The sequence below is a fragment of the Macaca nemestrina genome, chromosome 19, assembly GCF_043159975.1.
Source record: "Macaca nemestrina isolate mMacNem1 chromosome 19, mMacNem.hap1, whole genome shotgun sequence".
Lineage (NCBI taxonomy): Eukaryota > Metazoa > Chordata > Mammalia > Primates > Cercopithecidae > Macaca > Macaca nemestrina.
The window spans coordinates 72,286,626-72,293,843 of record NC_092143.1 but is presented as its reverse complement, the minus strand read 5'-3'; the positions used below and the strand labels follow the sequence as shown (position 1 = coordinate 72,293,843).

The 7,218-nt window shown below is 36.7% G+C and overlaps 1 long non-coding RNA gene across 1 annotated transcript; it reads right to left on the bottom strand.

Annotated features, from left to right (window-relative positions):
• Positions 1 to 794: 794 nt before the first annotated feature.
• LOC139360059 (uncharacterized) lies at positions 795 to 6,351 on the bottom strand. Its single transcript, XR_011617054.1, has 4 exons — positions 6,217 to 6,351; positions 2,257 to 2,353; positions 1,861 to 2,014; positions 795 to 1,245 (listed from the first exon to the last, which is right to left on the bottom strand). It is a non-coding gene; the product is annotated as an uncharacterized lncRNA (long non-coding RNA).
• Between the last annotated feature and the right edge of the window lie 867 nt (positions 6,352 to 7,218).

Below are 7,218 nucleotides of genomic sequence, written 5' to 3'. Positions count from 1 at the left end.
AGTTTCAAATTTACACAAAATTTGTTGTGCTTTTTTAATATGGAAAAACAAAGTCACCGTCTAGTTGACAAAAATTATTTGCATCACATTTGTAAAATATATAAAAATGAAACATGTTGAGATTATCAAAGTAGTAAAAAACGATAGAAAATTATGCCTTCAATGTTTGTCTTTGTTTTAAAGGACTATTGTACTATAACTTAAGTATGGATAGTCATCTTGTGGTCATGTCTAGGTTTCACATTTTCTATATCTATTCATCCATCGATAGGCAATTAGGTTGATTCTATATTTTGGCCACTGTGAGTACCGCAGCAATAAACATGGGAGTGCAGCCATCTCTTCGATATACTGATTTTCATTCTTTTGGATATATACCCAGCAGGAGGATTGTTGGTTCACATGGTAATTCTATTTTTAGTTTTTGGAGGAAGCTCTATATTGTTTTCCACAGTGGCTGCATTAATTTACATTCTCATCAACAGTGTACAAATGTTCCCCTTTCTCTACATCCTCACCAGCATTTGTTATTTTCTGTCTTTTGGATAACAACCATTTTAACTAGGGTGAGATAATATTGCACTGTGTTTTTGATTTGCATTTCCATGACAATTAGTGAATATTATTCACTTGGATTTGTGAATATATCATACATAATAACACTGGTAGCACATTAAATTATAATGTTTATTATTTCATATTATGTTGTAAGTTTATAATCAAGTTGATTTAATTGATAAACACTATCCATATACAAATAGAGTAAACACATTTTATTCAAAGTCCATGGAATGATTTGAAATTTTGATCTTGTTGATAGGGTTTGGCTCTGTGTTCCCACCCAAATCTCATCTCCAGTTGTAATCCCCATAATCCCCACGTGTCCAGACCAGGACCTGGTGGAAGGTGATTAGATCATTGGGGTGGTTCCCCCATGCCGTTTCTCATGATTGTGAGTGAGTTATCACGAGATCTGATGGTTTTATGTGTTTGACAGTTCCTCCTACACACTTTCTCTCTTGCCTGCTGCCATGTAAAATGTGGCTGCTCGTCTTCTGCCACAATTGTAAGTGTCCTGAAGCCTTTCCAGGCATGCAGAACTATGAGTCAATTAAATCTCTTTTCTTTATAAATGACCCAGTCTTGGGTAGTATCTTTATAGCAGTGTGAAAATGAACCAATATACTTGTAATCCCCCCAAAAAACTTTCATTAAATCCACCAGGTAGAAAGTTTCTGTGAAGAACTGCAATAAAACAGAAAATAAAAAAGGACAAAATTTCAATCAATAAAACTGCAATGAATTAATTGTTAAACTTATATAGTAGTTATTGGATGATGTGCGTAGTCAAACTTCAATTATATGATATTTTTAAAATGCTGACAATGTGATGTATGGCAAAACCATACTTACGGTCATTTTTTCCTGTCATAAATTCTTGAGTTATATGAAAAATAAAAATCAGTGCGAGTAAGTTTTGTAAGCCTAAGGAAATTGTGCAAATTCTAATGAGTGAATTAGAAAACATTTTTTTAAAAGAACAGTAGAACTAATATACAGGAGCTAGTTCTTTGAGGAAAAATAAAAAAATATATAGGTCTAATAAATAAAACAGAAACATTTAATGGTCAAAATTACAAATGAGAAGAGTTTAACAGATTTCAAATTTTTAATTAGAATAAAATATTATTTATAATGCTATACTAAAGAACTTAAAAATTCCAAATGGATGTTTCTGTGATTGATTCAACAGAGAGTAGAAAACCTGAATAGCTTAATAATAATGGACAAAGAAACTTAAAACTTCTCCAGGTGTCAAACACTTTTTTCTAAAATATGCTAAGGGGTCAAATGACTTACAGATATGTTCTTTCAGATTTTGAAGAAGCTCCTAGTTTCCATAGCATATAAATTCTTTCAAACCGTATAAAAAGATGGAGTACTTCACAAATCATTTTACAAAGGTTGTACAATTGAGACAGTAAATCTTGATGATGATCTCATAGCACTTGATCTTGGCCATAAAATTAAATGTAAATTAAATTACAAAATTAAACCTGCAAAACAACCTCTCGTTATAAGTACAAAACTGGAATACTAACAAAAGAATGGGATTTGAGGAAAGGGGTTTGTTAGAAGAAGGATATGACACTAAGATTAATGTGGGGAACGAAAGTGGAAAAATGGCCATACGTAATTATGAATTTTAAAGAAGAGAAGTAAGACAGACATTTTCTTTCGTGGAAATAGACATACCCTGGCAAAAGAAGTTAACCTGGGGTTGAATCTGGGCTTCACCAACAAGCTTTTCATCATCTGGCTGGTCTCTTAACATGTCTTTCTCTCATTTCATCTTTCAAAGGAGAATAAAAAACACCTCAAATGTGCCTTGTGTAAATTGAATCATATAAAAGATATAAAGCTTTTTATATGACCCCCGGTGTACAGTAAGTGCTTGTAAGTGTTAGCAGCTTTTATAATTAATGTAAGTGGCATTAATCTCAGGAATCAAATTGATATAACATTGGCACAAGAATCAAAAGACCAATCATGAATCAGGAAACTAAGAAATAGGAATTATTTGAAATTATTTCATTTATTACGGACACATTAGCAGAAATTAATTAAGAAAAATGAGGATTATTTAAAAACGGCTCTGTGATAATGTCTAGCTGATTGTCCCATCATCATTATTGAATAGTTTGTCTTCATGGAATATAAGTCTCACAGCGCAGGCATGATTCAAGGCAAGCTAAACACTTCTAACTTTTCTCATTTTTCTCATCCAAGTTCTTAACACTAGTGTCAGGTTTAACAATTTCCTGCAATGACTCACAGAACTCAGAAAAGCACTTTACTTACTATTACCACTTTATGATAAAGGATGTAACTCAGAAACACCAAGTGGAAGAGATGAACACGGCAAGGTATTTTATTTTATTCTCTGCATAATTTGTATTTTTTTTATTTTTGCCATTAATATTTTTCTTGAAAAAAATAAAAAAAAAATTTTTTACAAATAATAAAGTTTCGCTAGATATTGTCCTCAATAGATGTTTTGAAATGAGTTTTCAGTAGAATAAAATTCATTATATGCTAAATATTTTTAGATGTAATTAAGAGGATGTATTGTTAAGAAGAGGCCTGTAACGTTTGGCTGATTCTCAGAAAGGTTAAGACCTATGAAAGATTAAAACTGCAGTTCTATAATTTTGATGTTGAAGATCTTTAGAAAGATTTCTTGGCCAGGCACTGTGGCTCACGCCCGTAATCCCAAGCCCTTTGGAAGGCTGAGGCGGGCGGATCACCTGAGGTCAAGATTTCGAGATCAGCTTGACCAACATGGAGAAACCCCATCTCTACTAAAATATATATATATACACACACACACACACACACAAAATTAGCCAGGCGTAGTGGTGCATACCTGTAATCCCAGCTACTAGGGAGGCTGAGGCAGGAGAATCGTTTGAACCCCAGAGGCAGAGGTTGTGGTGAGCCGAGATCATGCCATTACATGAAACTCTGTCTCAAAAAAAAAAAAAAAAAAAAAAAATCTCTTAACAATTAGAAAACAGTAAAAAAAAAAAAAAAAAAAAAAAAAAAAAAAAAATTCAAGTTAGAAAATTATCAACATTTTATTCACTATCATATGCATATTTAAAGAATCACTATCATATGCATATTTAAATATGAATTTGATGAAACTTCCATTTTGTGAGGCTTCTCCAGAAATTCCTTAATCACAACTGATAATACAGATAATATATTTCAATTGTGCTTTTTCAGCAACGGCAGCAAAAGCCAAAATTGACAAATGGGATCTCATTAAACTAAAGAGCTTCTGCACAGCAAAAGAAACTACCATCAGAGTGAACAGGCAACCTACAGAATGGGAGAAAATTTTTGCAATCTACTCATCTGACAAAGGGCTAATATCCAGAACCTACAAAGAACTCAAACAAATTTACAAGAAAAAAACAAACAACCCCATCAAAAAGTGGGCAAAGGATATGAACAGACATTTCTCAAAAGAAGACATTCATACAGCCAACAGACACATGAAAAAATGCTCATCATCACTGCCCATCAGAGAAATGCAAATCAAAACCACAATGAGATACCATCTCACACCAGTTAGAATGGCGATCATTCAAAAGTCAGGAAACAACAGGAGCTGGAGAGGATGTGGAGAAATAGGAACACTTTTACACTGTTGGTGGGATTGTAAACTAGTTCAACCATTATGGAAAACAGTATGGCGATTCCTCAAGGATCTAGAACTAGATGTACCATATGACCCAGCCATCCCATTACTGGGTATATACCCAAAGGATTATAAATTATGCTGCTATAAAGACACATGCACACGTATGTTTATTGCGGCACTATTCACAATAGCAAAGACTTGGAATCAACCCAAATGTCCATCAGTGACAGATTGGATTAAGAAAATGTGGCACATATACACCATGGAATACTATGCAGCCATCAAAAAGGATGAGTTTGTGTCCTTTGTAGGGACATGGATGCAGCTGGAAACCATCATTCTTAGCAAACTATCACAAGAACAGAAAACCAAACACCGCATGTTCTCACTCATAGGTGGGAACTGAACAATGAGATCACTCGGACTCAGGAAGGGGAACATCACACACCGGGGCCTATCATGGGGAGGGGGGAGGGGGGAGGGATTGCATTGGGAGTTATACCTGATGTAAATGACGAGTTGATGGGTGCAGCACACCAACAAGGCACAAGTATACATATGTAACAAACCTGCACGTTATGCACATGTACCCTACAACTTAAAGTATAATAAGAATAATTAAAAAAAAAAAAAAAAATTGTGCTTTTTCTAAACCACATGGCTTTCTGATTGTCAAGCTTTCCTTTTATTTAAAAATATCTAGATGTTTGCCAGTATCTTAAATCTACACGTTTAATATCTTTAAAAAAAAATGGGAGGCCGAGACGGGCGGATCCTGAGGTCAGGAGATCAAGACCATCCTGGCTAACATGGTGAAACCCCGTCTCTACTAAAACATACAAAAAACTAGCCAGGCGAGGTGGCGGGCCCCTGTAGTCCCAGCTACTCGGGAGGCTGAGGCAGGAGAATGGCAGGAACCCGGGAGGCGGAGCTTGCAGTGAGCTGAGATCCGGCCGCTGCACTCCAGCCTGGGTGACAGAGTGAGACTCCGTCTCAAAAAAAAAAAAAAAAAAAATGACAGCATTGAAAGTGTTTTGGAGTTCAAACTCTTCGTTATTAATCCTCACAACCATAGTGTCCAAAAAATATGCATGATGGTGTATATTAAAAGTTCTGGCTAATTCTCCTTAAACGTTGCTGTCACACCACTCGGTTTCATTTCTTCCAGCAGTGCTACTTTAATCCAGTATTTTACTTAAACTAAATCGAATTTTTGGCAGAGAACGTTTTTTAATCCTTTTTAAATTGGTTCTAAAAAGATTGAATTTCACTGGTACATCAATGAAATGAAAAATCATTTTTATTAAAATAATGCGGTATACTCTGAAACATCTGATATGAATTTCATGAGCAGTGGTCTTATTATTCAGTTGAGAACGTGGTTACAATCACCAGATTTTGTAACATTGAGATCGTTATTGTTCTATTGATTGACTTCTGAATTTTCATACATGTGTAAGACTCAATTGTGAACTATAAAATAGACTTACCTAGCTTGATCTCTGATTGTTAACAACATCAGAAAACTCATAGATGTATAATTATAGATGTAGTAATTTTATCATGCTCTCTACACTGACAATATCATTTTCTAAGTTATAAAAATATATTTAATAATGAATTTCACATGTATCCCCTATCCTTCAACCTGTTTCAGTGAGCTGTAATTTTTTCATTCAGTTTTATCACAAATTCACCATTCTGTCTAAAATTTGAATGACTTCAATACATATCACATTTTCTTAATTTTCTACCACCAGAAGCACCTTCTCTACCACAGAATTTTAATTTATCATGTAACTTTTTTCTTGTTAGAAAAATTAGCACTCCTATTACAGTAGGTAGGTAGGTAGGTAGTCAGAAATGAGCAGAGAAGCAGCCACCCTCCACCCCCACCCCCAGCAGGTGATGGTCAGGCGGTTGCTAAACTGCCTCTCTAAAATAATGATTGGTCACAGCTGGCGCCAGAGAAAGGCAGTCTCCCAGTAGATAGAAAAACCTCAAACCGGTGATCAGCAGCTTCCCGATAAGATCTCAGGAGTTGGGCAAGTGGGCTCAAGCATGCGCAATAGGAGGCAAAATGGCTGCGTTTAACCAGTATATGACTATCTAGGAACACTGGCCTAGTAAGGGAAGACTGCCTCAAGCGCACATGCGTACAACTCCAGTAAACACACTGTGCATGCTGCACCCCCCAAGAACTAACAGACCACTGTGCATATGGACAGGCCACCCGAGGGAAGAATCAGGGGAGAAGTAATGCAAGACCCCGGAAGGATACCAACAGGTAAAACCCTAAGTCAAAAGTTAAACCATGCCCTTGATCTCAAGTTGCCTGCTTGATCCTCTTCCAAGGATACATTTCTTCCTTTTATTCCTGCTTTACTATGCAGCCATAAAAAAGGATGAGTTTGAGTCCTTTGTAGGGACTTGGATGCAGCTGGAATCCATCATTCTTAGCAAACTATCACAAGAACAGAAAACCAAACACCGCATGTTCTCACTCATAGGTGGGAACTGAACAATGAGATCACTCGGACTCAGGAAGGGGAACATCACACACCGGGGCCTATCATGGGGAGGGGGGAGGGGGGAGGGATTGCGTTGGGAGTTATACCTGATGTAAATGACGAGTTGATGGGTGCAGCACACCAACATGGCACAAGTATACATATGTAACAAACCTGCACGTTATGGACATGTACCCTACAACTTAAAGTATAATAATAATAAATAAATTTAAAAAAAAAAAACAAAAACTTTTTTTTTTTTGAGATGGAGTCTTGCTCTGTCGCCCAGGCTGGAGTGCAGTTGCGCGATCTCGGCTCACTGCAAGCTCCGCCCCCCCCCCCCGGGTTCACGCCATTCTCCTGCCTCAGCCTCCTGAGTAGCTGGGACTACAGGCGCCCGCCACCTCTCCCGGCTAATTTTCTTGTATTTTTAGTAGAGACGGGGTTTCACCGTGTTAGCCAGGATGGTCTTGATCTCCTGACCTCGTGATCCGCCCG